General features: G+C 39.7%; 1 protein-coding gene across 1 annotated transcript in view; it reads right to left on the bottom strand.

Moving 5' to 3' along the window:
• The window catches only part of LOC119735618 (brother of CDO-like), a 106,509-nt gene extending 83,641 nt beyond the window's left edge, over window positions 1-22,868 (bottom strand). The window contains exon 1 of the mRNA XM_038209400.1: window positions 22,454-22,868. The gene's annotated coding sequence lies outside the window, so the exon portion shown is untranslated. The remainder of the gene's footprint in view (window positions 1-22,453) is intronic.
• Between the last annotated feature and the right edge of the window lie 553 nt (window positions 22,869-23,421).

Consider the following 23,421-nt stretch of genomic DNA (forward strand, 5'->3'; position numbering starts at 1 on the left):
CCATGTGGCTTCCCCACGAGTTGGTACCCAACAATTCTAAAAACTCTGTAATTGACAGAGAAATGATGGCAAGCGTTTACAAACAGGTATGTACTGGACCGAAGCACAGAACCCTTCAGTCAATAAATATATCTGCATCGGAACGGGAGCCATCTTTTATGAATAAAAGAAATTGCTGAGGCGGATTCCAAAGTTTGTCAAGTTTGTTTGTGTTTGGCCGGTGAGATATTCGCGGAATCAGGAACCTTCGGCCGGTATCCTGCATCATGATGCTGGTTTGTCATTGGTGTGAAGAGAGCACCGGGGAATAGAAAAAGAGGAAGGATAGAAATGTGTGCTTGTTGTATTTTGTCAGATGGGTGTTTATAGGATGGTGATTTATTGTAGTGATGGGATGCGTGATGGATGCCATCAGGCAGGCCGAGGGATGAGGCAAAGTGAGGGAGTTTCTTTGTCTCAAGGGATGTAAGAAGGGTGGATGGAGACCTGGGATGGTGAGGAACATGTGTACATATGATGAATCTTGAGTGAATTAATGGCAATGAGGATCAGTTTCTTTGTTCTCTTGTTTACACTGAAGATGCACACCACAAACATCTCCACTGATAAACTTTGTCCTGTGCAGATGTGGTGGGGGTGGAAGGGTTGGTAGCAGACAGAGGGCAGTGAGGAACATGTTACACATGATGATGTACCGGTAGATTGATGGCAATGTTGCTCATTTTCTTTGTTCTCTTGTTTATATACATGTACGGAGGATGCACACCACATGTATAGATCTCCCTTGATAGGCTTTGTTTTCAGCGGATATGTCATAACAAAGATGTTTGGTGTGACATTGATTACTTGTACAATGAATTTGTTCACACACTGCTTACTAAACAGATGACTTGAGTCAACAAACATGTACATGTGCTAGGCTTATCGCACACAGCTGTAAAGTAGGGGCGGGGCTGTGGAAAGAGGGAGGGGGCTGAGAGGGAGGGGTCATCTGCACCAGGAGTTGAAAATGAGACTGCACTGGTGTGCTTAGTCTAACTGAATGGATTCTTATACTGCACTGGTGTGCTTTGTCTAACTGAATGGATTCTTATACTGCACAAAGGTAACAACTTTAACAATTAACAACACAAAAAGTCTGCTTTTGTTCATGTAATGCGGTGATTCCATGCAAAGTGCAAAGGGTTTATCAAGTATCGTTTGGAAAATAGCATGTAAGAAAATAGTTTCCTGCTGTAACACTTACTTTGTTTCAATGTTAAACAGCTAACCAATCAGACACAGCAGACCCCAGATATTTGGCACAGTCCTGAAACTCCTGATCTTAACATCATTTTGGTACGAAAGGATTTTGTTGGGGGGAACTGAGAGGGTGTAATCATCATTACCAGTTGATGAGAACTAAATGCAGACTTAAGACAGAGTCAGTAGTTAATGTCGATTTGAGAAGTAACATTCAGTGTTTCTACATTCATGGAGACGGCGACAAGACTCTTACAGACAGCTCCATGATGAATCATCAAACGATGAAATGATACATTTGTTGAACGACGAGAGATGGACTTAAAGCGTCCGTCAAACTGGCCACATCTGGTCTGAAGTTTATGGACGAGTCTGCCAAGATTCCAGATTGACTGGATGAGAATGGCTTTCAGGAGAGATTGTGAGGAGGATTTGAGTGATGAGATGTGAGAGTGGTGCCAATCATTGGGAGTGATGGTTGCAAGAAACAAAGACGCAGACAGACATACATGTCACAGAATTCTGCAAAGCTTCAGGTTGTCTCGTACATGTAAGGACCATGATGAAACCAAATATAGAGTGAAGTAAAATTTGCTGAATCCAGCAACGTCAAAGAACAATGAATCATGAAACCTGTTAATAATACTGGAGTATACCATGTATAGCGCACGTAACACTCAAGGCACTTACATGTATGAAGTCAGATGATTTATGCAAAAAAAAAACAAGCATACTGGGAAACCTACATGTATCCCTTCTAGAAAAAAATCAACTGCAAGAAAAAAAATGCTCAGATAAATTTCTCAGAATGAATTTCAGTGAGATCTGCCTATAGAAAAAAAGGTGGGATATTTTTTTGTAGGCCCTACATGTATGCAATACAAATTATTGCTTCCTATATTTGGAAAGTGTGCATCTTGGTAATCATGGCAAATTAGCATCTCCTCTAGGCCTACTGGGTTTTTTTTATCTCTAATAACATTATGGTCTGTATGAGTCATACACAATGAGGCAATCTTCTTAAGATTAATCTGAAAAACTGTCTTAATTTCAGTCATAAGGACTTGCACATGCCTTTTTATGGACTATGGAGCTGGAACAGAACATGTCATGGATTAAATGCCTACATACATGTACATGTAAGTATGTACCGGTAAGTGATGTACCGGTATGTACCTGTACATGGCAGATATGATTTCAAAATGTACATGTAGTTGGTTAAATTAAGAGCATTCAGCATACTACATGTATGTTTACTTAAAATAAATTTATACTACAAAATCACAATAAAAATGTACAGTGGAAGGTCACAGAAAAAAACCCAAACTATCAGATCTCAAGTACCGGTAGGCCAATTTAAAATATTTGCTCTCACTATCTTGTTTATTCTGTAATTAAGTACCTTTGTCTTGGGAATTCTCCCCCCCCCCCCCCCCACCACCACCACATCAAAATCTGCCAGGACAAGGAGTAACCTTGACAACTAGTCACACCCAGTTGCCTTTCATACAGACTCCACAAGTATGCCCTATCAATCCAGACCCAAGTACATCCCACCATCATCCTCAACTTCCAACTAGTTAGACCATGGGGCAAGAGATATGAGCATGTAGACCAGTCAATCAGTAGACCATTGTCCAGGGACAACCACAGGGACAAGATGAAGAAAGCAGTTCAGCTAAGGTCACCAAGTCCTGTGCTATAAGACCTGATAATGACAAGTGGTACAGGAAGGGTTATTCTGTTGCTTAAAGGGAATATACAACATTAGCAAACATCGAAAAATAAAACTACCAAGTTTTTACGAAATACCTTACTACGTATGTAGGATGTTGGTAAATGACAGTCTAAAGCATCCTGTAAAATTATGGCACCTGGTGTGAAGTTATTTTCAAGAAAATATAATTTTTGTTTACATTTCCAACAACGGTCGGCCGACCACCGTTGGAAAAAACCTAACTATTTTTCAACTACTACTCCAAATTTACAATTTTGTTCAGTCCAAATTTTGTTTTCTATTGGTTACATGTTCATGAATGGGTGCAGGCCAGCTACAACTGGTTCCCTTACCTTACAATTTTCGGCATCTATAAATTGATCCATTTCATCTTTAGTAGAGTCAGGGAACCAGACTACTTGAACATTTTTGTTTTTCTTGGTTTTTCCAGCATTTCCGAACACAAAACTTCAAACATGTCAGTGTAACAATATTTGATCTATTATACTAACCCCTCAAATAGTTCATTTCTGAAAATGACAGCAAATGCCAATGATGTACATTCCCTTTAAATGGGCATTCTTCTTAAATCTGCCTACATACACTTTGATGATTACATGTGATGGAGGAAGGATGAAACAGGATCTACTCTTAAAGGTGCACCTTTGAAAAACCATGACTTTATGGGGGAAAGGCAACTTAAAGGTGCACTCCTGTCAAACACGGCTTTATGACAAGTAATTAGAAAGAGAATAATGAAATTGTAAGGAGACATGTGCAAAGTATGCATTCATAAAGACTGCTACCCCATACTCCCACGGAGAATTCAAATCTGAAATCCTGAGTGCAATGCCAGTGAGTTTGATCATTCTGCCTTGCATTGTCTTCTGATTATAACACACATCTAACACCAATGCAGCCAGTTTCCCAAGCTCATGGAGCAGTTCCCAAGCTCATTGAGCAGTTCAACAGATTCTATAGGAAGACTTCTTGTGCTGTGGAAATAAACATTCTGGAATGTTTTGCTGGAAGGGACAATTCCAATCAAAATCCGCAGTTTGTTTTATTTACTCATCCGATGAATTATGCGTTTTTAATTTCAAGCACGTTTCACTGTTAAAAAGTTTCCGGGATAAACATCCATTTGGAGGACTAAGGCAACAAGAGTCAATATTAGAAAAGCGTTTTCTCTGGTATTATTTCAGGTGGGATAAGGAATGATTTATGTCAGAAAGCTGGCAAGCAGATGCTGCCAATAATTATCAAACGTTGACAGAAATTGAAAATGTTCAGCCTTCAGTTTCTTTCTAGAAAAAAACTATTCTGTGAAACTGTACTAAATGCTTTGAGAGATTTGTTTGGAATTGGAAATCAGAATTATTTGCTTGCTGTTCTATCAAGAAAATGTGTTTCTTCCTATCTGTTTCTTCTTGCATTCATTTTATTAAGTTGTGCCAGAAAGTGCATTAATATATGGAATTTACCACTACTACCGATACATATAATTTTCATCTTCTTTCTATATAATTTTCATCTTCTCTTACATTGATTTCTTTTTCTGATTTGACAATATATCACACAACCAATCAGATTACACATGACCATTTCAAACAGAGGTACAGTAAGTTTTGAAGTGTGCTCTCTTATTTCCAAAGTGTAAAGATTCACTCTATCTGACTGAAAATAGGGACGAGACGATTAAGAGTCAAATCTTTCAACTGAAAAAATTGAGATGAACTTGAGTTTCAAAGTATTTCCATCTAAAATTATAGTGATTTTCACTCCAAAATCTAAATTGTCTCGTCCCTAGTTTCAAACTTCGAAACAAAGAGTGCAGAAAATAAGCTTTTGTCCAAACATTTGTAAACTGATCAATTTGTAAACAATGCGTATCTGAGGTAAATCCAGTCAAAAGACTAGGTTTTCTCTTTAGAAACTCAACACACATACCCGTACCTCAGCAGAATGGTATGAATGCAATTGATATTTCCTCATCTGATTATCTACACGTTGATGTTATGATATGGCAGCATATCATAACACAAGTCAAGTGCCTGTACTTAATCCCCTGCTGGGCAGACTGATGGTTAGTCATGTCCACACTCAATGACTGAGGAGAAAAGGGTACAAAATGAAGAATGGAAATATGTGTACACATTGATGTCTGTAGTGGCTTGGTGTACAAAAAAAGAATTGGGAAAAGTGAACAAAACTGCTTACTGACTGGACTGATCGGAAATATAAAAGTCAAAAATTGAAGAGGATCTGATTGCTTTATCCAAGCATGACCATTTGCATATTTGAGAAAGCTCCTGCTAAGATGGAATGCCAGAACCTCAAAATTGTTTAATTTGCTTTGAAAACAAATTCACAAATTGCTGCAAGACAGTTTAGCTATTCCCATGGTGGAGAGCCCACATGGCCGGTTTTAAACGGATGATAAAGACCGGCTAGCTGGTCTTAAACACTTTTCAAGTGTCACATGAAATTTCGAGTCCTATGAAATCCAGTGCCGTTCACCCTTATATTGGTTGAACGTTTACAATCATCACATAGGCATGCAGAACACTACCAGTGAGTCAGCTAAATTTCATAGTCCTAAATTCACAACACACCAGCACAGCTGCGTTCTGCACCACATTGCGCAGTACGCACGACGCGCGTCAATCTCCATACAAGGAGCTGTTTACCACTACTCGCGAGACTGGACATAAATGTAATGTTATAAATATAGCTAGAGGGGTGTCCCAAAAAAACATGAAGTAAACTTTTTGAACAAAATCGTCCAAAATTTTTGACTTTTGTTTTTTGGACCGAAAGGTTTTGATCTTTTGACCAAAAAGGTAAATTTACAATTAGGAATATAATGTGCTTGGCCAGTATCAAACACTATGTTTAAGACCGCTTGGAGTCTGGATGCTGATAATTACCCGAGTCCAAAAATATGACACTGATGTCTAACTGATTCCCTCAACTCTAGTGGTAAGTGCTGCAGTATGCAGTATGAGTCACAAATTAAAGTCATACCGCAATTAATTTTAATTCACACAGGAATGGCCTCCTTTCAACAAAGATTTAGGCTTTAGCCCACAATTGCACAGCTAAAATATTAACTGTAAGCTTGTTCTACATGTAGAATTAAACTGGCAATATTCACACAAGCAAACTACACAGTACCAACTACCAAGATGCAAATTACTACCAAATCAATCCCACAATGTTCCACAGACATACCTTTGAGTCGAGGTGGTAAACCACAATCTCAGAGACGGTTACACTTCAAGATGAGACCTCTTACCACACAAACCTCCCCTACAGAACCTCCAGACAACACTGAATGATGCTGACATGCACGATTGAATGCCCAAGTTGCATCCTTCAAACCCAACGCATCACTGACCGACGACTACGCAATAATCACTGAACGGTTCCGTTCATCCGCACCACTCCAAGATTGGATTAAGTGGGGTTCTTCATTTCACAAGATTACCCTCTCTCTCTCTCTCTCTCTCTTGATGAGTGTTGTGACTTGAGAGACCCCTCAGGCAAGTGTGATCCTACCCACTAGAAGGAGATTCCATTACTGTTGACAGACTCCGGGCACATGACACAGGGCACAACCAATGCCAAATTAGGGGGGTTCATTTACAGAATTTTGTACAAGTTTACATACAAGAAATTTGATTCGTAAGATCAATGGTCACTTGTCACTCGATGTAAATTATGTTCTTAAGAAAGCTTTTCTGTAAAAAAAAAATGCTTTGGTACGTACATGTACAATGTAAATACACCAGGTACCAGATTTACAATTAACATTGTACTGATCAGATCATTTAAAAACTCAAGCTAACTTCATCCTTCAATATCATCTTGTTTTGCTTGATAATGATTTATTCCCTGAACTGTAAAGCCCAACCTCTTTTACTTTTTGTGGGCATGATGTCCAAATTCTCAATGTCTGAATCTGTTTTCAAGAAAACAAATTTTCATTGCCTTAGTTTAGCCACAAGGATCCCTCCGATTTTTGAGAAAATTCGTAAAACTCACAATTCTCAATTCAATCCATTCTCACGTCAACACACAACAAATCCAAATTTCGGTAAAATGGAATTAATTTGACCAAGCCAGACTGAAAAAAAGTAACTAAAAGAGAACAATTTCCCTGCTATAAAGTACACAGCAAATTCTATCAAGTTTGTTCATCCTAACTTTTTATACCTGAAGGATCTTAAATTTTCTGAAGATCTAAAAATAAAATCTGAAATCAGAACAAAAAGATCACGCAGCAATAAATAATTGGCTTCAAAGACTCCCGAAACTGCAATCTCCAAGTTCAAAGACACGTCTGAGAAAAGATTTACATCCAAGGAAGGCAAAGAGATGAGCAGAGAGTGTGTCAGGGAGTTATCAGAGGAAGGAGGGTGTTTATAAACATGGGATATTACAAAACCAAACACTCAGGACCGAGGTGAATGGCAGATTAGACAGGACTGCGCAAGAGAGAAATGACAGAACCATCTAGGGACTCAAAGACTTTATCCAAAAAAAAACTCATGAATTTTTTCTGCTATCTGCAGCTCTCCTCAAATTCTATTTTTTAATTTTTTTTTTATATTCTCATGTCCAAGTCAGAGGGGCCTCGTAGCCGAGCGGTTAGAGCGTGGAGCTACTGAGTGGAAGGTTGGCAGTTCGAATCTCATTCGGACCAAAAACTGGAAAACTCTCTCTGACGACCCAACAGTTAAATGGGCACCTGATTCGTTCAGGGAAGGTAAGACGGCGAGAGGAGAGGACTGGGCACCGCCACTCATATGCCGCGCCCAAGACACAGTGGACCTCTAACATCCCACTGCCCCTACGGCCAGTAATGGCTATGGGATCTCTACCTTTACATGTACCTTTACCATGTCGAAGTATATACACTCTTGTTTTACTATACTCTTGAAGACAATGCTTTGTGTTTCCCTTTGTCCCTGTTAAATAACACTCTCCCATAGACTAAGCACACAAACTTACTACAGAGGACCGTTTCCAACAAAAGACCCAACTCCCTGAGGACTGAAAGGATCTGTTGTTCTAACGTTGTGTGTCGGTCCTCGGGGGTTATGTAGAACATGTACAATAGTACACATACACATATTATCATATCATTATTCAATAAATCCTACAGTGCCTCTATCGTCCCAAACGGCCCTGCCCGTTACTCCCTGTACATGTACCGGTACCACCTTAAAACTCCTGTGTATGGTTTGTGGATTCATCAGGGAATCACTACACCTGCTAATGAGCTGCATCTTGATGCCACACACGGTCTGCTCACAAGCAGGGTAGGAAAACAAAAGCTTGTACTGACCACCCTACCACCGGGCACCTCACTATATATCTGCTGCAATCATCAGCATTGGTGCTAACTCTTCTCCCAACCTTGTGTGATATCACTGGTCTACGGTACCTGTATGAAGACCCAAAACTAAATCTTACAGATACTAAGCCAATGGGCAACTGATTGTCTCAATCCTCTGATGAAGGGTCAGGTAGTTTAAATAATTACGTAGAGTGCATGCACAAATCTGATCACTGCTTTCCATGTCTTTGTGGCATCCAGAATTTGACTTAATAGAAAAGGAACAGTGGAAGAAAAGAAAAGTACATTTGTATACTTATATAATGTACATCATACCTTGACTGAACCAATCAACTCTCAGAGGGGCCTTAGCAAGTCGCATATGTCTTCATATTATGAAGGCAGGTCTCCAGTCTAATAGTCCATCGTCATACAGGGCGCTGATGACCTCTCATTTCTCTGAGCTCTCATTGGATGGATTTGAGTCATTGGTCAGTGGTGACCTGAGGTCAACCTCCGTATGCGCCCTACCAGTGCGCATACATGTAGTTTGGATAGATCGGCAATGTGCAGTACAATTATGTTTGCTACACGTTGCATCCTGGGATAACGGTAGTTTGCGTGACGAACAGGGACTCTGTGCAGCGCATACTGTCCCACAATGCACTGTAACTACATGTACATGTACGTGCCTTCACTGCCCAATTCCGGTCTGGCGGCTATCCATATTTGGTCTATGGTGGTGACCTACCCACTTTACAAGCATGCGTTTCCTTCATACAATTTGTGAAAGCCCCCTTAAAGTAGGATGGTGGGATGAGCGAATCCGTGTACACTGGTCTGTGGTCCAAACTTATTATTTTAAAGGTGTGGTCCCCATGCAAATTAAGTGGTCCCCCTTCAACAAATTAGATTATTTCCTATTAATAAATTTTCAACAAGTAGTTTTTATTCCAACCCTAAAAAACTCCTTTTTTTTCTTTCTCTTTTTGGATGTCTGCAACCCTCTGAACAAAATATTTTTGCTTTGGGTACAAACAGAAGACTGGCACCCAGGCTGTACATTATTGATACTGATTGTGGGGCGGGAACCAGCCTACCCCGCATTGTCTGGCAACCAATCATTTGAAATTGTACAGTAATTAACGCAATAACTACACACAGGCTGATTATTTTGGTGATCAATGTCTCATTCAAAAGTGTATAACTTTTGTATTCCTAAAATTAGCAATTTAGAAAAGGAATCCACATGTATTCGTCCGGATGAAACTAGAAAATAGCACAGGGATTGCAACTTGATGTAGCTGGTGTCTGGTGCTGACTATTTGTTATCTCTTGGAATGATAGATGACATCTCCAGATGTTATGACAACTCGTTATCCTCCCATGAGCCGTGTTGACGCAACATCAATCTCTTATTTATTGAGATAACTGCCACACATGTCCCTAAGGGATGACAATGCTAGCAATAGATGACCTCATGAGGCAATATCCCATCAGTGATCTTACACATGAGATGCAGAAATGCACAGGGTACGCATGCTGGAATTTCAAATCTCACGATGCAAGCGAGAATTCATCATATTGCTTGAGTCTTTCTGATTGTACTGTCAATGATTTGGATGATGTTGTGGTTATGATGTATTTCCCACCACTGACCATGTACGTAGGTAGTACTGTAAGCAGAAATGTGGGGTATGAGTGGTAGAATTTTACATTTCATGATGAAGACAGAATTCATCTTATTGCTTGACTCTTTCTGAGTTTCCTGTTAGGATTGGGATGATAGTGGTATTGTGGATGCTGTATGTACATGATGCAGGAGTTGTAGACAGCGTTTTGTCTGAATCAGATGCATAGCCTATCACATGTATGGGGACATGTACCAGTACTGGTTTGAAAATTGTACTGTGCACATGGTGTGGAGTGCACACGACTACTACTAAACTGAACTTAGCTGACAAAATCATCTACATGTACTGTCTTTGTGTGAGGAGTTACATACACGTACAGTATCTAATTGCCATACTCAACCATACATTTACAATAAGACATCATGACATGGGATTTTACCACTGATCTCTATATAAAGACTGGATAGCTAATAAAGAGCCGCACAATGTACGAATTTGACGCCATATTGGTGAGACCGGCTGGTGATCTACAAAGGACAAGTTGCCGTCTTTATAGACAGCATGATTTCTTTTGTAACGTCGCGGCTCACTTGACTTATATTTTGGCCACCACCACCTGACCACTGACCAACTGACCAAGGTTTACTACAATTTTTCTAACGTAGTGGTTACTTTTATAATGCCGCAAATCACTTTTTCGGCGTTTTTGAAATAATAATCAACTACGGAAATGTGTTCCTTGTAGAACATCATAATATGTGTACGTGACCAAAATGCGCGTCAACTGTTGATACAACGCGCGCGTATTTACGCGTAGAACGTTCGTATTATACGCGGCCATCTTTGTGAGACCGGGGGCGAATTGGTCAATATGCAATGTCTACTGTGTGAATGTTGTATGCATATCCGCTATCCAGTCTTTATATAGAGATCAGTGGATTTTACAGATCCATCACTGATCTACAAGATCCCCAGTGGAAATTTGATCAAAAGTTCCTGATTTACACAATTTAGTTGAATTATCATATTACATGCAAAAATATAACAAAACCTAAGTGAAGTGCCAGGAAAAGGAAAAAATCATTTATAAGCTGTTAAAGGGAATATGTACAACATTTGCTTTTGCTGTAATTTTCAGAAATGGATGGATTTGGGGGGTTAGTATTTTACAGCGAATATTGTTACACTGACTACCGGTAGTTTGAAGTTTTATGTTCATAGATGCTGGAAAAACCAAGAAAACAATCCTGTTCTTGAAGTCCGGTTCCCTGACCCCACTTAAGATGAAACAGAGCAATTTATAGACGTCGGGAATTGTAACGCCAGGGAACCAGACTAGCTGGCTTGTACCCGTTCATAGGAGTGAATTAATCGATTGCAAACAAAATGCGGACTAACTAAATATGGTAAATTGGGGGCAGAATTTTTAAAAAAAACCAGTTTTTCCAATGCTGGTTGGCCGACCAGCATTGGAAATTGATACAAAAATATCACTTTCCTTGAAAATGTCAGCACACCAGGTGCCATGATTTTACAGGATGCTGTAGAGTTTTAGACTGTCATACACTAAAAGTCCAGTCAGGTATTTCATAATAATTTGGTAGTTTTGTTTTTTTATGTTTACAAATGCTGTATATTCCCTTTAAATGAAAGTGAATTATTTCTCGGACCTACAATTTCAACCAAGAGCCTTTACTAAAAAATTATTTGACTGCTACATAAAGGACCATCAGCTTTCAAACCCATGATGTACTGTGCACCATACAGACTACAAAATCCTTTTGTTCTCCAATTTCTGCCAAAGTATGCAAGTTTTCAGTAAATCTTGGAAACAAAGCCTAGTCATCACGTTGACTTCCTGACCCCTGACCTCTGACCTTAGCCTCATAGTTTGATTGAACACTGTCACTCACACACTTGACCCTTGACATCATTCTATACTCCAATCAAGAGCACTGTGGGGAAAATGCAAATGAGGTGTCACAGTGGGTGGTCTGATCAAGTCTTGTCCCAAGAGTCCTGACAGCATTAAATGTCTTAAGAGTTTGTTTGAGGATAGTCTGGTGACCATGTTGGATGCAGCTGGCAACATTATGATGTCCCAAATATAACTGTTGAAATGTTGATGTTTTCCTTCTAAACATCTACAATATCTGCTATTTTCTACTATAAACATTTACTCAAACAAAAGCTTCAACTAATAATATCCACATTAAATACACATGTACATGTGTTGGTAACACCAAAAATGAATGTAAAGTTGTATCCACAGACAAAGGTACATGTATTAGCTTTCCCACCAATCAAAAGATGTTCTCAAACTGAAATCCCAACCATTCCATACAGCTTCCCTTCAATACATTTCTCCACATTAAACTTTCAACTTGAACAAGATTTGCAGGCAGGTTAATAGAGACTTGCAGTTGGTATGAGCAATTGCCCTGAAGATCCTAATCCATTAAAAAAAAAGCATGGTAAAAGTAAAAAAAGTCCTAGTGAATCTGTTATTGAGCAATGCTCAATAATTTCCCTCGCCTTCGGCTCAGGTAAGCACCAGCATCCAGACTCCAACCGGTCTTAAACATAGTGTTTAAAACCAGCCAAGCACACATTGATTCCAGACATCACCTATTGAATGATTCAAATTAAGAATGTGAAGTTCTAGAATACAAAACAAAATGTATGAAAACACAAAGGCTGCTGGATTAAGTTTGATAAAGCCTTGTTTTGTTACGATGTCGCCATTGTTCGCGGCGGCGCTACAGACAACTTTTCCTGCCTCAATGAATTACACTTTGTAATGTTGATTGTATGACATATGAACCAGACCGGTCGGCATTTCTAGTTCAACAACATACAGATGTAGGCCAGAATCAATCACTTATTGGCACATAATGTAGACATCATGTCCATCCAGGCCCACTTATTCATTTTAATAATGGTCATGTTTTGGTACATGCTTCCACTGTGTTTGTATAAGCACAAGCTGTGCATGTTGCCGACGGCGACAGAATGTTGTTGCTCTTTCGGATCATGTCAGAAGGTGAAGATAGTACTGACTCTGTTATGAATCAAACGCCGAGTTGCTGGAGAGATGGCAAGTTTTCTTGGCTCTTACTAAGGGCAGAGGAATTACACTGTTCTTGTGTGACATTGGCCAAACATTGGAAAGTTTAAGCAGCTACATGTACTCATAAAAGAGAATTTCACAAATCCTATGACAGATTGTACAAATTGTAATGTATAATTGTACGTATACAGTTATGGGATGTCCATTTTGGCATGGGACTTTTGTCTTACAAAAATAAGTTCATCAAAGTTTATTCTACTAACAGTATTTTGCTATTTTTTCTGTTACATGTACCTTTCTAAGTCAAACTGCACATGACCATATGAATGAGGCATTGTGTTCAATTTGCATCAGTACATTGTACATCTTACTGGTTTTTGCTTTTGGTAGATTTGGGAGGGTACATCAATTGTTAGTAGAGTGTTTGGATTAAAATATTAATAGCACTCTTGTGTTTAAACATGTGGCTAATTCACAGATAAGCAGAGTTGATACAACATATCAGCAATTGATAACACAGGTTTCAGACTGGCCTTCCACAGTCACATCCAACCAAATAGTCAGCAGCAACTCTAGTCAACACAGATTGTATCTGGCTTCAGACAGGTAACGTTCATGTGCTTACTGTCCATTGACTAGACCCTGTATTAAGTCTTTGGAACAACTGCAACAGTTGACGGTTCAACACATTTACTCCTGTTGCAACCAGCAAACTTTTCATCTATTCATTTCAAATCTTCAGAATAATTTGGTTCCGTGCGGCTTTGAAAACATGCAAAAATATATAATGGCCTAAATTTCAATTTAATTTTTGTTTTTAAGTAAATGGGACAATCTTTATGAATTTGCCCGCCTCCCTGTTCATTATCCACAGAAAGTTTTCATCAACAGATGCCAAAGAAAACACTAACAAACTTTGCATAAATCACAGATCATTAAAGACAAGAGTTTTTCCAAATTGTGTTTACAGGAGGCCTCCAGCCTAGATTACCCAAATCTCTCGTCTGAAATCCTTGGCCTAATTTTGAGCCAACCAGACAATAAGGACAATGATGTGCCGTCTATTATCCCGAGGTGTCCAAATAACGTCAGAATCGCACCAAAACATTTGCCTTGATTCGCTGGAGGGTGCTGGCACCCAGTCAATGAGGGGCGACGGTGGTTACAAAAGCTGAGAGTAATCATGTGGAAGTTACATGGGGGATTGCATTGGGGATGAAAGGGTACCGCGTTGGTCTGCTTGCGTCCTAATGGTTGCTGGATAAACATACACGGGCTGAGATTTGTGGTCATAATGCATGAATGCATCCATTTTATTTCTTTCTTGTTCAATTTCTGTTCTGGAGGATACAAACTCCCATTCATTAACTCAGTGCTGGGTGTATTTGGCTTTGTTGGCGACTCTCACTATGGTAAGTTTTTCAAGTTGCCAAAATACCGTCTTTGAGCAACACTGCACGTACACACACCTCACAGTATGAAGTCATTTCGTATGATGTCGTAGGGTGTTTCAAGCCAAGTTAAATGAAGTAAAGCTCATTTTTTGGTTATAGCTGAACATTATTAAATGTATATTCCTGAAATGCAAAGCAAACAAATTGTTACTAAAACACGCAAATTGATCACTAGGCCTTTACCGTAGGTGTGACAACGATTTGAAGACAATGAATTAAGTACAAGTTATTAGTAGGGAATCAACCGCAAAGAATTTTAGTTTGAAATATAAATATTAATTGTTAGGCAATTCCAGTGAGTTTTTAGAAGAGAATGACAATTGCAATGTATTAACCCAGAAAAAGGAATTGTAAGTTGACCAAGGCAGCCTGGGCTGGGAAAGGCACATACCACAGGTCAACTTTTTGGAGAGAGTGTTTGACTGTACCCTTGAGGATAGTGTGGCAGGTCTCTTCAAGCAGGTTCAATACAGATACAGGCTGTGGTCCAGGGCACTGAAGCAGATCAATACAAGGTGTTGGCATGAGGGGGTGTATTCTTGCATTGGGATAGGAAACCAATAGGCAGGTGTGAGATCAGGAGTAAAGGTGTGGATCATTGAAGGTGATTGCTTAAGGCAAGTCATCACAAGGCTCACTAAAAAAACCTGGTAAGAAATGTCTAAACATCACGTTTTTCTTCTCCAGAATTCAAATACCGGTACTTTTTAAAGCAAAATTTGAAAAACTAAAAACCAGGGCTCAATATCAGCGCTGCCTCCGTCGATTTCATAGAGACTGTATCATTTTAACAGTAAGCACAGCAAAAGCATATAACCCTAACCCTAACCCCGGAGGAAAAAGTAGCTAAAATCAGTGACATAACAATAGAAATCTCCATGCACACGCAACAGTTAGCACACCCAGGCCTGGTGCTCATGCAGCAGCATGATTTTCTGCTACATGTACAGTAAGCACAAATTCGAAATGAAATTGACTCCTGGCTGGCTTTTTTCCCAGTGGTATTTACAACAAGTGATAGTAATAACGAGCTGGCCACACTTCTTTGCTGATCCCAGAGGGCCAGCCTGAGCCTACATGAACAGTTCCCTTTGTACCGGTACCTATCTCACTGACTGACTGACTGACTCCCCCCCCCCCCCCCCCCCGACTCCCCAACTGACTGACTGACTCCCTGACTGACTGGTGAATTAGACTTGCTTAAGTCTCACTTTGACCCAAACATTTCACTGAGATGACTAAGTTGCCCCTCAGACCAAATTGGTGTTGGGCCAGCTCTACCAGTCTGCCTGGCCTTGTCAATTCCTTCAAACTCTCACTGCCATCTCCATTAGTTTGGCCTACATCCAAAGATCAAAGTTTACACCTGAAGATCTAAAAGTTTCAACGTCTTAAATTGCTTCTCATTGATCTGTGGTCCAATAGCTCCCTCTAGAGTTCATTTGTTATTAACGCTTTTTCACCTGACAGAATCCCACGCAACAGGAAACCGGATTACATTTCAAGGAAAACATGTAGACTTTGAAGATGTGTGCGAGCCACTCTGTAATCCGATCGCGGAATCAATACCGCCCTCTAGAGTTAATAGGTCATTACTGCCGTAGATTACAGTATATAGAGCGTTGACAGGTTTGATCTTGCTGTCTTATCTCTCCCTCAAAGAGCGCAGGTTTCCCGAGTTTGGACACAGATACAACCAGATCAATACTGCCCTCTAGATTTAATGCTTTAAGCTCGTTCACCGGATTAAAAGAGGATGCAGAAACTATTTTGAGGAGAGGAGATATCTGTGGACATCTCAGATTCTGAAATATTGATTCTTGAATCAATAGCATCGCCTGTAACTAACTGATGCTGTGTGGGATTAAAGGATTGGCATTCTAAGAAGCTTAGTGATGGGGTAATTTGCTGACGTGAGGACGTGAAGAAGAGAAGGATGTGAGGGATTATTAGGAATCAATATCTGGGAGTAATTGAGGCAGGAAGGCCACCCACCTGGCCGATGGATTAATCTATAACAAATTTACAAGTGTATGTGAAAGTAATACCATCAGCCTGAAAAAAAGCACAGCATCACAGAGAAAAAATATGAAACACCCCAAATTCAACACATTCTTACTGAACATTGTAGAGCTTTGAAATGCCTGTGCATATGAACCTCCCCCCCCCCCCATCACTTAGACCCATCCAAAAAGTAGCCACCAGTGTTAACCGTTTCACAAAAACCGACAACCCTTGAAAGCTAAAAGTAGAAAGGGTGTGCGATTGGTCTCCAACGTATTTGGGAAATTTCTGGAAGTTTTCTTGCAAAGAAAGAGAGTACAGTTGCATTTAGAAATTCCTGAATATACATGTACCTGGAGTACATGTATGTAGGTTTCAGCAATAAAGTTTTCTCAAATAAAAGTTGAAAACAAAGTTAATGGAAAGTATTCCAATTCAAGTTGTATGTTATACATGTATATTTTTCAGTCTAAATTTCACACATTTAGGAAGTGGAGTATTACAATTTATATACAATCTACAGCAGTTAATACAAAAGTATACACATTTGATACATTTAGGAAGTAGAGTATTACAATGTATACACAGAAAGAGAACCTGCTTGGATGAAGATGGAGTTTGGTACATGTATTCCCCTAAGCTTACTATTATGGTTAACTTTGGAAGAGTGTCAGGCCCCTTTGAAAAAGTGCAACAATCTGGTAAATACTTTAAACAATCTAGAAGTCCAAATGGTTACTTGTTTTTCATTTTTAATACCGGTATATTTTGATGTCATCACTATCAGTTGTCAGGGAATGGGACTGGATCAGACTTGGTCTTTTGCTTCAGAGATCACAATTATGCCCAACACTACTTTAAATTTACCTATTGCTTTGATATCATTATTAATTAGTGATTTTTGTTTTACTTGTAATTTATGTTCAAGGTTTATATTTAATGTAACAAATGTGACAGTAATTCGGCCTGAGAGCTCTGTTATAAAAAATAAAAAGTAACTAAAAACATGGATGGTTTGATGAAGTTCACATTTTAATCATTAGGATTTGCTTTGCATCGCGTAAACAGTAGCAGACTGCTTTTGGTGTCATTCCGACATGGCCTAACTGATTGGGTATCAGCCACTTCATGCAACCCACTTCCCTTCTATCACATTGATTGTCCACAATCTAGGTCATGAGGGTGATTCACATCTTGTTTTCTGTTGACGGAGAGTGTGACATTTAGCCAGCTCTCACAAAAACTGCTGGTTTAATCACCTGTTATCAGTGACACAGAAATAGTTGTGTTGTCAATGATGTGTAGATTTTTGCAACATGACACCTCAATCATGTACATTTGTGTACATGAACACTTAATGTAATATTATGTATGTATGGAACTTAGCAGTCTTTTTTAGTCTCTTCAAAATGCATACATCTGATAAAAACCAATGCTGTATGATACAGTTCGTGGATTTGAAACTTAAGAAGCGCGACAGTTCGTGTACATTCTGTACACATCTATTGCAGGAAGTTTACCCATTAGGATTGAAGTGTAGGAACGCTGCTGAATCCAACAGCAGAAACTTGAAGTCTTTGTTCAGTGAAAAGTTTCACACATCTTAAGTTTGTTCAGGTTTTTCTAGATTTCATGATCAACTTTTTGCAGCCAAAGTTTTTTTTCAACACGATGGAGGTCATTTGGACCAATTTCCTAGAGTCATGCACAGAAACCTGCTATGCACAGACATTATTTACAAGGAAAATAGTGGCTACTTGCCAAAGTTTTATGCAATTTATATTGAATGTAATTGAATTTAAGTTACATGTAACTTGTTTAGCCCAGAAATTTGCCACGTAAATAGTATGTACAGTGTAATACGTTCTCCTCAGAAGCTTCAAAATATTAGGCCCTAATCTAAGAAGATCTACCGGTACCGTACTCTCATTTCTTTTAACAGATTCATTACACAAACTGTAGGTCCGGATTTTACAAGATCTACTCTAGACAAACTTTAAATCTAGAAATGTTGGTATTGTGCAGGTCTCTCATTTGCAGATTTGTGCTGTGTGCCAAGCCGACCTCAAAAAGGTTTGATCTGTGGCTGTCATGGTATGACACTGTCCTCTATGGTATTTCAAAAATGGTTAGCCCTTAATCCTATTGTCAAACAGGACTACTAGACATTACCCATGCTGCAATACCATCGTTGTACAGTAAATACACATTGTACAATAAGTAGCATGCATCCTACACATGTGCATGACTGACTACAGGTGTGCATTGTGACAACGAATACTGCAACCAAACCAAGATCTAAAATCGTAATTCTCAAAATCTGAACTTACTCAATGGCCTGTTTAACTTCAGGAGTATTTGATGGTGTGAACATGCATAAAATGTAACATTAGTAAGTCTGTCCTGAGCTAATATGGCCCATTAGACTGACATTTAAGCCCGCCGCACAAGAGAGCTACGTGCTCAGCAAAAAGTCATTCGAGGCTATTTGATCAGGACGTAGCTCACAAAATATCCCCGTGTGCGCGAAATTTCTGCTGAGTTTTCTGTCTCGCGAGCTATCATGTTTGATTTCTTTCGCCACGCGAGACAAAGAACTCACCATGTGCGGTCAACCTGAGCTACGTGCTGAGCTAAAAAAGATTAAGCTAACTAGCCAATGAAATCACGCATACTCTGTACATGTGATTTTAAGATATTTGTAAGCGAATCTTCTAAAGCCTGCTGGCATTTTGTCCCCATTTTTGTACATAACGCGACTCTCAGCACTTACATGTAGCTCAGGTTGACAGCACATGCCACACAGTGAGTTTTTCACCTCGCATGGCGAAAGAAATCAAGCAGGATAGACATTTGCCTCACGGCCTCAGCAAAACTTCACCGCACACGAGGGTATTTTGTGAGCTACCGATACGTGCTGAGCAAATACGGCCACGAATGACTTTTTGCTCATCACGTATGTAGCTCTCGTGTGCGGTGGCCTTTATTTTCGGTTCCCTGGTATGAAAGGACTTAGATTAGTTCTCACCTGAGTAAACTTGTGAAACTGTTCTTTCAAGCCCTTAAACAACTAAATACAGTGTTAATATTAAAATGTTGGTGAATAGCAAAACCCAAAATTACCTCAGACAACAAACTCAGACAACAACAGTATGAGAGGCCATATTTGCAAGGTGCACAGGTCCTCAAATTCTTAAATACAAGAGACACATCACAACTCATCTGCCATCTTTCATCAGATGACAGGGATAGGGATGTCCCGAATAGGGATAGGGATGTCCCGAGTATTTGAATGGCTTTTTGCTGGTTCGAATATTCAAAAAGGAAAAAACACTACGCACATAGGCCTGCACATAGGCCTGCACACACAACTGTGATGTTACCGTTTTTTAATCTTTAACCCTAACCTTCCCAACTCCATCAAAATACATTACCCCATTTTGGTGGATTTTGGGGGACTTGGTCCTGCAGGCCTAGTTTGACTAAATATTGATGGAGTATGATGGACTTGGGCCTGGAGGCCTAAAGTAAAGCATGCATTGGAAGCAGTGTGAGTGATGGATTTTGGCGGACTTGGTCCAGTACTTAGTAAAAGACAGAAGTCAGATGCCACTTTTTTTTACCACCGGCTCAAAATATCGTTCGCTGCACGTAAATTTAACCGGTGTACTTTTGGCATGCGCAAAACTTGATCAGTGAGTTTGGAATATTCATATATTCGATCAAACGCTGTTTTGAATAATCAACTACTAGAATGCAAATGGGCAGCTCTAGGTGTGTAGAAAGGGACAGGGAAGTTTTGGTCATAGTGAACAACAACCAATGAGAAGGCTGGTTTATATTTCACATGAATTACAGTGCAAAGCGAATTTGTTAGTCTAACGGCAATCGTCACAATGTAACTTCACTTGTTGACTTCATAAAAGCATGAACTACATGTACATGTAGCTGTAGGCCCTCGTCGAAATTACTTGACTACGGCTTACTTCACATGTGTCAAGGAAAGCTGCTGAAGCCACTTGCCATAGACACGTGTTACTGATAACCATAGCCAAGACTGTTGCCTGTCCTTGTTTGGGTCTCCAGTCTACATTTATCACTCATCCAGTTTGGTCAACTGAGGGCGCTGTCATAGTATCATCTCTGGTCTACACACAGAACTGAGTAATGTATTGAATTAGCCTCAACTCAATTCTAAAGTTACAGTTTATATTTAACTGAACCAAAATAAATGTATCTGTTATGCCCAAACTATAAGTTGGGATTGTTTCACTGTAGAAGTGATTCTCTCATCTATAGTTGGGCTGATGTTATTGTTGGGACGTGACGGACCGACGCTTTTTTCAATTCTCAAAATGATCTACACTTCGTGTACACATTTGTAACCATTTAGGCGCCTAATTCTATTGGGCCCCAATAATGTAATTTGCTTCTAATTAATACTCTTCACCATTATTGTGTGTGCAATAACTTGGGGATTGAATGCAAGAACTGTGAAATAAGGAGACCTCGGTGAGAAAAGATAAGACAAAAATGGATGTAAACATTGTCATAGGTGGGCGTGGACACCAGGGAATGTGTTACATTGGTTTATAGTTTATTTCTAGCCCCCGGACCTGTTTTTGAAACTCAATGGTTGTTGAGTATGTAGTGCTGAATGGTAACACATAGCAACCGATGAAAACTGGTGTGCAAATGAATAGATGTTTTCATCGGTTGACATCACTCCACCCCGATCTAGGCGCAGGCTAGACCTGTGAATGCCACGCTGTTGTGTCATTTCGAACCTGGCGAAATCGATCCGCCATTCATAATTTCGTATGCATGTTGAGTACTCACCTAGAAATTTAAATTTGCCTTCCCGCGTGTTCAGGATGTGTCATTTCGACGAAATTTGCCGTCAATGAAGACCCATACATGTACGAACGTGTAGAAATTAAATTTTAGCGTTTACTGGACAAGTACCCAGGGTCATTTGCCAGCAAAATTATCGGAGCCCTCCAAGCTACCCGTCTGCTTCATGTGACGCATATGATCGCGGGCGGCGTCAGACTGGCCAATCACGAGACCACATGATAAAAGGGTGCTAATAATTTGGAATTGCAGTTATGATCCGGACATAAGGAGTCCCTGGAGCGTCAGTGCAATACAAAATTATCCGCAGCATTTATCACGTGGCCTCGTCCAGTAAATCACATGCATTAGGAGGAGGTTGCAGGACGTCGAGATCTTGCCAGATTTTACCTCGAATTTCGTTTAAAATGCAAGATTTGGCATAAAAGCAGATTTCAACATGTTCAAGAAAGCTTGATGTGAGTAGGCCTACTTATCACACGGTAAAGTAATGTTCAGCTTTTGTCACGGAAGGACAATTTCGCTTGGTTCGAAATGGTACAAGAGCGTGGCGTAATTTACAAGCCACGTTCACGGGTCTAGGCGCAGGCCTACGGCAACTTTAATAATTCACAGAACACAATGTTGGCTATGTTTTGGCAAATATGGGTGATTAATATTGCGGTGAAAACAGTTATGATTTACAAATGAAATTACATTAGCAAAATGCACAAATTGGTAAGCTATGTGCGCTTCAATGCAGTCATTTCTGACATGTCTGAGGCAGTTGTCACTGCGTGAAAGTGAAACAATTTTGTGATAAAACACATTTTTTATTCTGCAACCCAAGGCAAATCTATTATACAAACTTGACAAAACTTTCCCAATATTTTGGAAAATGTTTAGGGTTTACAATTATGGGAAGCTTGATAGTTCTGTTGAGGTCTTAAAAACCTTCAAAATCATATACCATGCAAAGCTTAGTATGCATCACTACATACTGTACACACCATTGCATATGAAGTGCACTTCTTAACTTCTTGCCTTCTGAACACAACTTCGCTCAAACTTGTTCCCATTTTCCCACAGAAATTTTAACCCAATACCAACACTCTGAAGACGAAATTCCAACTCAAGTTACTTCTCTGTACTTACCTTTACTCTAAAATGACGGGTTACTTGACCTGTGACCATCAGAAATGGGGGAATTCCGGTGATAATTTGGACGATTCTCGTTGCATTCCTTACTCGTTCTTGTCACTTATCACACATGCATATGTACTGTGTAAACTTACAACAGTGGAAGGGTCAACGTTCTTATGCAAATCTTATCATAAACAACCTCGCGAACCCTCGGGTCAACATTTTCTTGGGCCGTTATTTCAGCCAGTAAACTTTGACCAAAACGGACTGTTTTGCATTGATCGACGAAGGTTTAGTCACCAATGTAGGAAATGTACTTTTTTCAGTCAAAGAATCAAATTTGAAGGATATCAAAAATTCGGTGGAAAAAGTTTCTTCGATGTAGGTCACGGTTCGGATCAGCAGGGGCCAAGCTAAGACGGACGGTGTCAGTTTACAAGATAACGAAAGAGGGCGCTGTAATTAATTACTGGAGTCGATTCGGCAGCGACGTATGGCAGGTGTATAGAATCCGGGCACATTACTCGTGAAGGCCCCCTTCAATGGCGAAGGCATAATCCGTCATGGGGCGTCATTGAAAGGGGCCTGTTTGTGTACAGTGATTGGGTGTAGACAGGTGTATGTGTCAAGATGGCATGCTTCGGAAGGTTGAAAAACGTGTGTTAGTAATTTTCAGTTGAAAATCTTAATTTTGACTGACGCGCTTCTTTGGGAAAAAGTTCTTCACAAAAAAAAATGTATTTTTCTCCAAAAGTATACGTGTTGTTATTGGGATAAGAAAAAAATAACGAATCAATAGGAACGGTAATGCATCTCTCATGCTTCATCGAGGACGGGCATCCCCCTCCATGCAATCAAATGGATGAGAATGAGATGAAAGTTATTATTTTCGGTTTTCGGCGATTTCGCAGACTACCCCCCCCCCCCCAAAAAGAGAAGAATCAGAGTTCAAAGGAATGAAAGTTAAATAAAAATGGCAG

The sequence above is a fragment of the Patiria miniata genome, unplaced genomic scaffold, assembly GCF_015706575.1.
Source record: "Patiria miniata isolate m_02_andy unplaced genomic scaffold, ASM1570657v1 HiC_scaffold_29, whole genome shotgun sequence".
Lineage (NCBI taxonomy): Eukaryota > Metazoa > Echinodermata > Asteroidea > Valvatida > Asterinidae > Patiria > Patiria miniata.